At 42.5% G+C, this 12,950-nt stretch overlaps 1 non-coding gene across 1 annotated transcript; it reads left to right on the forward strand.

Moving 5' to 3' along the window:
• Window positions 1-8,367: 8,367 nt before the first annotated feature.
• On the forward strand, window positions 8,368-8,474 carry LOC150010238 (U6 spliceosomal RNA). The gene has a single exon (XR_016511625.1). It is a non-coding gene; the product is annotated as a U6 spliceosomal RNA (small nuclear RNA).
• The last annotated feature ends 4,476 nt before the right edge of the window (window positions 8,475-12,950 follow it).

Below are 12,950 nucleotides of genomic sequence, written 5' to 3' on the forward strand. Positions count from 1 at the left end.
GCTAAAGAACAGACAAGACCCAGTCAGGAAGAAGGTGAGCAGGTCAGCAAGTGATAAAGGTTTGTTCATGTCATCTCTGTCAGCCAGGAATGTCAAATCCAGAAGCCATATGCAACAGCATTTCTGGTCAAGGGTTGATTCTTTATGTACGGACAAGAGTTTAGATGGAATCTCAGACTTTAAGAAAAAGGGTACGCAAAATGCCATGTTCAGAGGTCTAGAGAAGACCAATCAAGACACAGGGAAGACTTTCCTGAAGAAGGTCCCAGTCCCATGTTCAGCTAAACATAACAGAATGTAGCTGCCAGTCTTAATGTGAATGTCTGTTCTCAGTTGTTGGCAGTCAAGGCCTCAGGTAGAAATCAGTAAGATCAGGAAAGAAGACCCTGAAAAATAACATATAGAGTAGAGAAGACCAAGGTGCCAGATCATAAGTAGAAAGAATGCCCAGATTCTGTCTCCTCATTAAGAGATACTCATGCAGAAGATAGTTACTCCTAGAAGAGGTGAAACCCCAGTGGCAGTGAAAGAGGAAGAAATTCCTGTCAGGTCTTATGAAAAGAAATCTAGAGAAAAGCCTTTTGGGTACTCAACAAATGAATCCCAGAAATCTTCCAGCATGAGGGAGGCCCGTGCCAGCTTTCAGATCTTCCCTCCAGTCAAGGACAATGATCAAAACAGATAAAGCACTCTACAGACAGCTTATATATGTATTTATGAGCATATTTAGTCCATCACTGGGGCCAGTGTCAATGAGTAATAAATATGTCAATGGCAAATCAAGAGGAACTCGCATGGCTAACACATATGTACACAAAATATGATCCCACCATAAGATATTGAATATATGAACTAAAAAGTAGGACTAGATCTGCAGTGTGATATTCCACATGGAAATGGTTACATCTTATTTTCTTTCAATGTAATAGTGCATATTTACTATTGAAAGTCTATAGTAATCAGCACATTCTTAAAATTAAAGAACATTTATACATATATAATCTTCATCGTGTGGAAAAGATGATGTTTCTAGTATGGGAAAAACCACTTATTATATTCTCGAGATAATGATCCAGATCCCTGGGAAAAGTTAGACCCTTGAATGACACCATAAGCAATCATAGGTGACAACCCTGTGCAACAAGAAGATGACAAGATGTTTCTTTTGGAAGATGGAGTCCTCCTCCTAACTATATGTGCAGATACCACAGGAAAATAGTCCCAGGGAGCAACGGTGGAAGCTAAAAAAACAACAGGGTCTTAAGAGAGCAGACTAAAGAAGAACACACCAGCTTAAAGACCTGAGCCTGGGAGAACAAAAGAGAAGAGACTCCAGTTTGACACTGCTGAAGAGCCTGTGACAGGGTGCTGGGTGGTCCTCAGGCAGGACCAAGGAAAGTCACACTAACCTGACCAAGAGGCCACAAATAGCTTAAGGGAAGGAATATCAAGGCTTCCTAATTGAAACAACATGTATCCTGACTGATGTGGCTCAGTGGGTTGGACATCTTTCAACGAAATGAAAGGTCACTGGTTTGATTCCCAATCAGGGCACGTGCTTGGGTTGCTGGACAGGTCCCTGGTAGAGCCTGTGTGAGAGGAAAGTGATTAATGTTTCTCTTGCACATTGATGTTCCTCTCCCTCTCTCCCTCTCCTCCCCTCTCTCTGAAAATAAATAAATAAATAAGTAAATAAATAATATCTTGAAGAAGGAGAAGAAGAAACATGAAGCATTAATAAGTGGCAGTGCCAAGACAGAACAATCACAACCAGATTCATGGCCCCAGAAATCCCAAAGACAGAAGGTGAAATTAGGAAATGAGCAGTTCAAATGGGCCCAGTGCACAAAGTGCAAGTCAGAGGATCCCAGAATTAAAAAAGCATCTGAGGTACAGGCAAGGAACAGAGCTACCAGCAAGGAGAACACAGCGGACATCTACGAAGAGACCCAACCACTCAATGATGGCATATATGACAAAGGAAAGAGAAGCAACCCAACTGGAGATCATATGACCCCTCTAGAGATGGCATGAAACTGGCCACCATGAGCCAGCTTCTTAGCCCCACATAGCCACATATCCACGTATAGTCTATGTCTTACCTTAAGGAAAGAGTCTTTCAGAGACAAAATTTAAGATTGGACTTTAAGGATCTCAAAGGACATATCCACATCATCCCCAGATGATTCTAGAAATAGTCTTTTAGGTGTTATGGAGGAAACTCCCATGATGTCCTGTCTCTGCCAGGTTGATCAATAAATCCAATGGCCAAGCTTGAAAGGATTCCAGAAATAGGCATTTCTACTCCATAGACCCAGGAAGGGTCTATATACCAGCATATTATGTCCCTATCAATGGACTAGTCCCAGGTCCCATTCCTGGCCATGACTCATGTCCTGCTACATGAGTAACTCATCTTCTTCATTGTTTCCCCACCGAGCTGGCTCCTTGATACCATGGGATTCTTACATCATTTAGCGTGAGTCCCTTCTAGTTACTATTACCAGCGTTTCTCCTGTCAATTCTCCTTCAATGGCACCCTCAAGGGCTGGAGCCAGAATCAGGACTTTTTCCTAGTTACCTACTGACCCAGCCATGCACCCCACCAGAATTCCAGTACTGCTGTTTGTTTCCCAGTAGGTCCTACTTTCCTGCCTTAGTGTTCAGACAACATCCATGAAGATAATGCCACCCCTGAGGCATGGCAAGTATAAAATCTTTCAAGATAGCCCATGGAAACCAGCCACCCAGGCTGAGATAGTCCTTCAGTATCCTGTAGACTAGACTCCTGACTGGTCAGCACAGTGCAAGAGGTTCAGCCCCTTCCCATGAGACCATCTGAGTCATGCTGAGGGCACCCAGGGGCTGTGCTGCCTGACCCACCCAGGCTCTGCCACAGAGGGAGATACAACAGAAAGAGCCCTCATGTCACTTCCTAGGGTCCCTTGCCACTTACCCTTAGGACTATGAGGCCGAGTTAATTGTTAAAAGACCAGAGATGTCTATAAAAGTCCATGTTGGCACACCTAGTTCTCTGGTCATTGGTCTGATGGTACCAGGAGTTTCTGAATAACTTCTGACCTAATATGTTTGCTGTACCTGTGAGCTCAGGAGTAGGGAGCAATGGCCCAAGGACATCCTTGTGCCCTGAATTTGAATCTCACATTTTCAGTTTGGAAAATAGAAGATAAAAGCCAGAAGACTGCATGAATAAGAAGTCTCAGTCATGCAGAGACCAGAGGAAGTCAATGGAAGTTGTAAAGTTGTAATACTCCTTCTTCCCATCTGCTGGCCCTAACACTGGCCATGAACTTAGGTGTAGGGGCAATGGAGAAACTCAGCACCTTTACCAACAGTCTGTCCTGACAGACTCTATACCAAGGGTCCCATCCATACATATTGTAAAAAGACCTATATGGAAAGGCAGATTCTATAAAAAAGGAAGGAACACCCCACATTCAGAATCACAGAGAGCAGTCTATAGGACAAAAGAATTCACAGAAGAAGGATCAGACCTGTGCTCAGCAGACCAGAAATGAGCAAGACAAGCTACACACCATTCTGATGCCACAAGTCCCAGGGACAGGGGTCCCAGGTAGAAGAGAGAGGCAACAGGTTTTCAGTCATGCTTACAAGCTGGACCACAGGAAAGAACTCAAAGGAAACCTCTAGTTTTCAGCATCTGGTTGTATTTTACCTCTGGGCATATACCCCAGGGGTCAGAGATGGAAGATTAAGACATTAGGCCACATAAAGCCGTCAGACTGGGCAGGTACATAGCCTGAGACAAAGCCAGGTGTTGACTGCCCTCTGTAGGGAACAGAGATCTGAGTGATACCTTATGGCCCCAGGTCTGTCTGGTGTATCTAGGCCCAGGAAACTAACTCATGTCCCAGACAAAAGAACTCAAATTTCTCCTAGAGGTGGAAAAATGCCAGTAGCTAGGAATATAGGACAACTTTCTTATAGAGCCCCACACCCAAGGGTTTCTATGTTTCTTCCTTTTTGAAGATGCTAGAAGACTTGCACCTGATCTTTAAGTGTCTCAGAAATCCTGGGATCTCAAGCCTATGAGAGTCCCAAGGGTTCCTGCCAGACTCAACACCAGCACACCCAGTGACTTTTCTATTTGGCCTCTCAGTGAGATGCCCTAGAGGACAGACAGGGTTCCTGGGCCCCCTCCACTCAGCCAGTATGTTCATGACCTCCATAACCAAGATAATTTTCCCTCCACCACAGCATGCCCTATTGCTCAGCTGTCACTGACCTATTAGAGCAGCAGCTGTGAGATCAGGTCAAAGGCAGAGCTGGATAAACCTTAGATCCAGGAGTAAGAGAGAAAGAGGGCAAGAGCTTACTTTTGAGCTCATCTGTCCATTAGGTCCCCATCACTTCAGTCCTTCTGAGTTCACATGAAGGGTTGCTGATAGTCTTCCATTGAGGCGGAGGTGCCTCACACACCCTAGGCTCGGTTGGAAGTTGCTCTGTCCGGCAGCGGCTTCGTGACCATGGCAGAACAAACTCACCCAGGATATTTTATTATGTCTTGGGGAAAGAAGGTGGCTGCTCTCTCTAGGGGAGAACAGCAATTAGACCTTCTTCCCTCATGTCTTTTATTGAGGAGGATACACATGGGAGATACAAGATCAAAATTCATGAATCATTAATAGCTTTTAGACATTTGGATTACAGTTGACAATAACAGATTACATGTACCAGTACAGAGGGCACAGTGGCCAGTCTGTGTCAGGGTCTATCAAACATCTTGACACAACACTGGCATTAGGTGCAAGGTTTCCTACATTTCTTACTAGAGATTGTTTATGTTATATTAAAAGATAAACAGAGCAAGTTCCAAAGCATAATAAGCATTCTTTAAATCCACTTCCCATGGAAACACTCTGAGTAGCTTTCAGTTATGTTCCACATGCAGCCTTAGTTGAGACTTAAAGACAGGCACGGCCGGAATGCTGGCGGCAGGTCATGCTCAGGCCGGGGCTACAATTCCCTAAACCACAAGGAGCGGTTCCCTACACTCCGTGGTCATGAATCTGGTTGAGCTGCTGACACACCTGGTTCTAGGAGAAGGCCACAACTACAGCAAGAGGAAACAAAGTGAGCAATTATGGATAATATGGCTTCGGAACAAACAGATAAAGGGCTTCACAAACTACTAGCTACCCAGTGTGTAGATTCTGTGGCCAGAACAAGAGAAAACAACTTGGGGAGCATGACAATCTAACCCAGAGGGCTACAGCTGACCTGACCCAGGCACAGCTAAGCAGACCCAGGGTCAGATGCTTTAGAGGCAACAGATTACAGGATGGGCACTCCAGAGCCAGCCCAAGTAAAGCAAATACTAGGAACTTGCAGCATCTTTGGGCCGCTTAAACACAGGAAGCAGAGAAGAAACAGAAGTACATGCTGCCCAAAGGTGCTACAGGCCAAGCAATCAGGAGAGGAATGGCAGGGGGAAGTGTTGTTAGAATCAGAGCTTACGATCTGATCTCTCAGCGTTATGTTCTCATCAAAGAAGGCAACCAGGTGAGGGGGCAGATGTAGTAAATCCATTGTGGTAATGTTTCAGAGTGTATATGAAGTCCTGTTGTATATTTTATACAATTTTTTCAACCATACCTCAAAAAACTAAGCTTCTAGAGAAGAGGTAGATGTCATGTTATATAAAGGCAAATCTATAGGAAGCACTCACAACAAAGGGAGAGGAGAAGTAGTGACCAAAGAGGAAAGGGAGAGATTCTAGGTCATATGATACTTTCTAGAGTTGTATGTACAACTGGCCACCATGTACCACATGCTTGGCCTCCCACTGTTGCATGATAATTCCATGTCAGCTCTTAGCAACAGGGACAGTGCCTCAAGAATAAAAGCCCTGAGAACTTTAGTCTATAACATAGATCTTCAAAAACAATCCTTCCTTATGTAGGTGATGAAGGAGGAGAACTAGACCAACAAAACATATAAGCCCTAAAAACTGTGTTTAAAAATGTGTATTTAACTGCCAGTTTCTGGTTCTACACATAAGGAGCTTGTAACTTGCCACTCTGTCCTGAACTAACAAGTTTCAGAGCTGAACAGAACAACAACAAAAGACTCTTCTTGTTGGTAAGAGAGAAAAAAACACAGAGAAAAGCGTTGTCCCCCAGACTGGGGAGACAGGCAAATTCAAGGGGCCACAATTTACCAAAGCAGAGAGGGGAGCTGAAACTGACCTGTCATGGCAAGGTGCTAGAGGCTCAATGCGGACAACTCTGAGAGTTAAACACTCCACGGACCCAGTCATAGGGGTCCCCCACAATACTGTAAGACTTATCTCCAGGAGCTTGATCAGGTTTCCACAGTAAATATCACAGAAGAACTTCTGTTAAGGAGTAACAGAATGCTCTATTCTTAACAAGGCCTTCCCTCAGGGGAAACTAGTTGTCTAGGCTTTAACCTGTTGGGTATCATCAGAGCCTAACTGACCTGGGGAAGGAAAATACCAACTCCAGCCCATTCCAGCCATCCAGCCCCACCTAAGGGCAGGGGGAGAAAAACAGAGAAACACTTGTGATGTTAGTCCAGAGGCATAAGCTCACTCAGAGACTGAGACCTAATCACAGGACTATAGAGCCCCTCCCTCCCCACCCATCTACCACATCACTAAAAGCCTATTCACAGCAGTTTCTTTCACTCAGTACATCATATATGACTATCAAGTTACGAGGCATACTAGCAGGCAAAGAAACACACTTTGAAGAGACAAAGGAGACATCAGAACCAGACATGGCAGGAATATAGGAATTATCAGACTGGGAATTTAACTGATTAATATGCTAAGGGCTCTAATGGAAAAAACAGATAGCATGTGAGAACAGATGGACAATGTAATGAGAGGTAGAAATCCTAAGAAAGGCACAACAACAAAAAAAGATGCTAAAGAGGGAAAAAAGAAACATTAACAGAAACAAATAATGCCTTTTTTCAAAAAATCTGATTTATTTATTTTTAGAGGGGGAGCAGAGGAAGGGAGAAAAAGAGAACATCAATGTGCAAGAGAAACATCAGTCGGTTGCCTCTCACATGTCTCAAACCAGGGACCTGTCCCACAGCCCAGGCATGTGCCCATTCTGGAATTGAACTGGCAAGTTTTTGTTTTGCAGAACAAAGCCCAACCCACAGCCACACCAGTCAGGGCATGAATAATGCCTTTGATGTGCTTACTAGTAGAGTAGACATGACTGGGGAAAGAATCTCCGAGTTAGAAGCTATATCAGTAAAATTCTCAAAAACCGAAAAGCAAAGAGAACGGAGACTGAAAAGGCCATCCATCTTTTGGACCACAAACACGTGACTTTGTAGGCAAAAGGACATTGGAAACAGTATTATCCCAACCTTCTTTGGCAAGAAGGAAAAGGGACGTGCTCCAAAACTTCCCACCAGATGCCAGAGCTTGCTGATAGTGACCGGAAATGGTGGGTCCCAGAGAAACCTTTAGAGACATTAACCAAATTATAGATATCTGGTCCTTTTATAACCTTATCTGGAGACTTGATGTTTTATATTTCTGGAGTTAAAAGGTACCTTTTACTACATACCCCGAGTTCCAGGAACTGTTTACCCTTGAACAGAATAATCTAGAGACTAATATGAAATAATATTACTGGGTGGTACTTACACAAGAATTTTTGAATACCCTCACTATCTTGGAGGAAGTCATAATACTTGCTTCATGGAGGCCTCAGTCTAGAAAGACTAAAAGATGAATATGTCAAGTAACCAACTGAACTTGTGATGAGGTCTTATCAGTTGCCCTGTTTAGGGTGAGAGTAGCTCAATGGGAGCAATTTCCAATGAGCATCTATGAAATGTTACATGAGAGACCCTTCCTTAAGACTAAGTATTATGATCTTAAAAATGATTATATTGTGAAATAATTATTAGGTACTATAAAATGCATACAGTTTCTATGTGCTACTTTATCGGCTATACATAAATATGCTTCTAACCTATTAATGTTACCCATAGACATTTCCTTGCATTGCATAAGCCCAGGGGATTAGGTCTTCCTCATGACTTGGAAAAAATCAACATCTTGAGGGTCAGCTACAACCTAAGCAGAATGGACCCTATGAAGTCCTAGTTCAACTTTGGATACATCACTCACAAGTAACATTTGTGACCCCTTAACTGATAAGCCTTGCATATCTTAACTTACTTTTCAAACGAAACAGGACAACTAAGACCCTGCTTGCTCAGGAAGAGAAGATGCGAATATCTGGAAAACAGTTTGCTTCCACCCAAGAGTAAAATGATTGTATACTAAGCTCTGTCTTGACTTATTATTGTTTTGGTTTAAACAACGTGCTTGTGCTCACGTCGGCAGCACATACATTAAAACTGAAACGATACAGAGAAGATTAGCATGGCCCCTGTGCAAGGATGACACACAAATTCATGAAACATTCCATATTTTTAAGAGTAAAGCCTTTTATGACAGGGGTTGCAGAACAAGTCAAGAATATCCTTGCTAATTCCACACACTACCATTTCTTTACTGGTGAAAACATGAATCCAAATGGCATGGTTGCTCTGCTGGACTACCATGAGGATGGTGTGACCCATATATGATTTTCTTTAAGGATGGTTTAGAAATGGAAAAGTGTTAACAAATTTGGCAATGTGGATCTGTCACCTGTCCTCATAACTGGCTGCTGCTTTTCACCCACACACCAGGAGTAGGGCAAATGGGACTGATGCTATCTTGAGCTCTTCATTTATTTTGACCTTGATTTACATGAAGTGGAGGCAATGTTTTTAAGAAAAACATGTCATGTAGGTTTTCTAAAAATAAAATGCATTTAAACTTTAAAAAAACACAGTGTGTTTTACTTTCCTGGTAGTGATGTTTGCTTGTATAGTCCTATAGGGTAGTCTGCTTTCTTATGCTTTCTTGCACTCTTTATGGCTTACTTTGTCCCCTTATCAATAGGAAGTAGCAAGAGCAGTTGTCTCCAATAGTCCCCAAGACTGAGGAATGAACAACAAAAGGGGGGTATTATTTGTAACTGCAGAACTAGCTCAAATGGGTCCTATCCTGTTTCCTGCAAGATACTGAGTTGTGTTTCAGAGACAAGAGAACAAACTGCAAGTCATGTAGCTCAAGCAAGCACAGCAGAGAAGTCTCTCCCCCCAGTGGAAACAAGGACAGGAACGTGAAGAAGCAAAGGGTCTGTTGTCCAGGAAGATCTGGTGCTGAAATCCCTTAACTCTCACCCCATACCTTGCACCAGGGAGACAAATTTGAGCCTTGCTGGTTGATTTCACAATAAAGCTTTCTCTTTTCTCAAAAGCCAGTGCCATAGTATTGGCTTCCATGTGTGTCGGGCAGTGAGCCCTTGCTTAGTAACAGATTCATATGGAGCTTCAATTTGCAAGTATCTACAGAAACAGGAAGATTTAATCAAAGGTGATATCAACTTAAAAAGGCCAAAATGGGGCCCTTTTGAAACATCTAAGTTATTATTATTGTTATTTTTTTAAAAATCATTTTGGTGCACTCAATTGGGAAAAACTGGCTTTAAAATTGAACTGAATGAATGGAATGTTTACCTTGATTGGAAAAGAGAAGTCTCTAAAAGGAACCCAGATAAACTTTCTCTTCTTCAGGTCGTTAGGAAGAGACATTTAAAGACTGTCTGAGAGATACGCTGCATCTCCCTCCACAGCTATGAAGGAATACAACTACCTCAAAACTAGAGATGACCAGAAGGTCCAGAAAATCAAGCTGCATGGAAGTCCAACAAACAAAGACATAAAGAGGAAATACTCATGCAGACAGGTAGGAGGGGAGGAGGGGAGGAGGGGAGCCAGGGAGGAGAGGATGTGGTGTGGGGTGGCAGCAGTGGCAGCAGTGGCAGGCCAGCAGAAAGCACAAACATTTTAAAAAGTTGGGAGGGACACCTGGGGAGTGTTCTCAGTACCAACCCAGACCACACAGCTCACAGTCCCAGCGCCAGGGAAAATAAAGCCTCATTGCTTCTGGCTGTGCAAACCAGTGGGGGTTGGGGTGGAGGCAGAAACTGCTGGTCTCTCAGTAGAGTCTTCTTGTTTAAAGGGTCCCCACAATCCTAGAACATCTGCAAACCTACTCACTCTGGGGATGAAGGCCAGGGCAACAGCTAGAGAAGTGCCAGTCCTATACAGAGGTGGGAGAAGTGCCTCGAAAAGGGGCAAGTGCTGAGCAAGAGGCATTGTTCTCTCTCTCACACACACACACACCCCCAACACAGCACTACAACATGGTGAAATGGACCACCCTGTACTAATGAATACCTAAGGCTCCGCCCCTTACAATGTAACAGGTTCAACAGCTCTGCCTAAGACACAGAGACAAACAAACACAGGAGCTTGTCAAAATGAGGAGCCAGAGAAGTATGGCCAAAAAGAGAGAATGGATCGAGGTTCCAGTGGGAGAACTAAGCGATGAAGAGATAGCCATACTAACAGACAAGGGGATCGTCATCCTAACAGATGAAGAGTTCAAAACACTGGTGATAAAGATGCTCACAGACTTGACAGATATGCTTAAGTATGGCAGACACATAAGGGAAGAAGTGAAGGCTATGCTAAATGAGACGAAGGAAAATCCACACAAAACCAATGGTGAAGGGAAGAAAACCGGGGTTCAAATCAATTATTTGGAACACAAAGAAGAAAAAAACAGTCAACCAGTACAAAATGAGGAAACAAGAATTGAAAAAAATGAGGAGAGGCTTAGGAACCTCTGGGACAACTTTAAATGTGCCAACAACTGAATTATAGGGGTGCCAGAAGGAGAAGAGGAAGAGCAAGAAATCAAAAGTTTATGTGAAAAAATAATGAAGGAAAACTTCCCAAATTTGGTGAAGGAAATAGGCATACAAGTCCAAGAAGCACAGAGCATCCCAAACAAGCTAGACCCAAAGAGGACCACACCAAGACACATCATAATTAAGATGCCAAAGGTGAAAGATAAAGAGAGAATGTTAAAAGCAGCCAGAGAAAAGCAGAGAGTTACCTACAAAGGGGTGCCTATAAGACTATCAGCTGATTTCTCAAATGAAATTTTACAGGCAAGAGGGGACTGGCAATAGTATTCAATATGATAAGAGGCAGGTACCTACAACCAAGACGACTCTGTCCAGCAAAGCTATCATTTAGAATGGAAGGGCAGACAAAGTGCTTCCCAGACAAGGTAAAGCTAAAGGAGTTCATTATCACCATCCATTATTATATGAAATGTTAAAGGGACTTGTTTAAGAAAAAGAAGATCAACACTATGAACATTTAAATGACAACAAACTCATAACTATCAACAACTGAATCTAAAAAATGAAAACAAAAGCAAACTAAGCAAATAATCAGTACAAGAACAGAATTATAAGGATGGGGATCATCTGGAGGGTTATCAGCTGGGAGGGAAAGGGTGAGAAACAGGGAAATGGTGCAGGAACTTAGAAGCATAATTGGTTGGTACAAATAGAGAGGGGGAAGTTAAAAATAATATAGGAAAGGGTGAAGCCAAAGAACTTATATGCATGACCCATGGACATGAACTAAGGGGGGTGGGATTGCTGGAGGGAAGGGGGGTACTGGGAAGAGGAGAGCAAAGGGAAAAGAAATTGGGATAACTGTAACAGCATAATCAATAAAATATACTTAAAAAAAAAAAAGGACTGTCTGAGATCAGATAAAATTTCTTCTCTTGGGAAGTTAATAAGAAACTTTTACACACTGTCTCTGAACTAAAGGCAGCTTCCAAAACTGCTCAAGGCTGACACCCCAGTTCCCCCCATTCCCCAACTGCCCCACTACTTTCTGAGCTCCTTGTCCAGATGTGTCCTCCCTTTCTCCCCCTCCTTGTCTCTCCTCTACATCTCTTCTACCACCACCCTATACTGACTTAGGGGAAACTAAGAATAGGAAGCCAGACCAGGATAGGCTGGAAAAAACAAAAGTTCTGGCAGCTCCCTTTAGAGAGAAGCTGGTCTCAGGATGAGGGGAACTGGTATGAATTGACTCCCCTTGGACTTAAACAGAATTAAGAAGTCTAACTAAAGATTTTTCTGATCCTATCTAAGACCCTGTTGGGTCCACAAAGGTATTTGATTTTAATTGTTATAATATATGATCCTGGCTTTTCTGACCTGCTCCAACTAATACAACCAGTGGTTTCTGAGAGCAAAGCAGCAGAATGACCAAATAAGGTTTGCTGCAAAACTCCTATGGAGGACTTTCTAAAACAAACAAAGAGAAACAGACCTGGAAAAATGCAAGTAATTGGCCCACCAGCTTTAAGCCATCCTTGAGATATTTCCCCAGAAAATAGATTGAACAAAAATCCAGCAATGTAAATAAAAACTTGATGAAGCCATACTTGATTTTTTGAACATTTTGAGAAAGCTTTCAAATAATATATAAGATTGTCTCCAGACAGGTTTAAGGATCATCAAAATGATCCAAAATATGAAGGGGCATTTCCTCTTCTCTATGCCAATACCTTTGGAGAAAGTAAAATTACCATAAAAAAGAAAAATTACTAAGGTCATTGTAGATACTAGGGCTACTTCATTTTTCTTAACCCTACCAAACTAAATTGCCTTCTCCCTCAGAGTAAAGCTTCTGTACAATTGGTAGGGATATCTAATCAGTCAATGTTCATGTCAAATCAGAATCTATTCCCTTCCAGCTAGGGAATGTTACAGGGCAACATATATTTTTACTAGTCAAATCTGCCCTGATAGGGTGAGGCTTTCTTGAAACCCATGATTTCAACATATCCTTTTCTTAGGAAAGTGAAATGTGTTTAGAACTACATAAATCAGATGCTGAATCTACTGAGAAAACAATGATTTTAAAGGAAACTTCACAAGCAGAAACTAATCTACAGGCTAAACCTTTACCACAGAGCA

The sequence above is a fragment of the Furipterus horrens genome, unplaced genomic scaffold, assembly GCF_987537825.1.
Source record: "Furipterus horrens unplaced genomic scaffold, mFurHor1.1.pri manual_scaffold_5, whole genome shotgun sequence".
NCBI lineage: Eukaryota > Metazoa > Chordata > Mammalia > Chiroptera > Furipteridae > Furipterus > Furipterus horrens.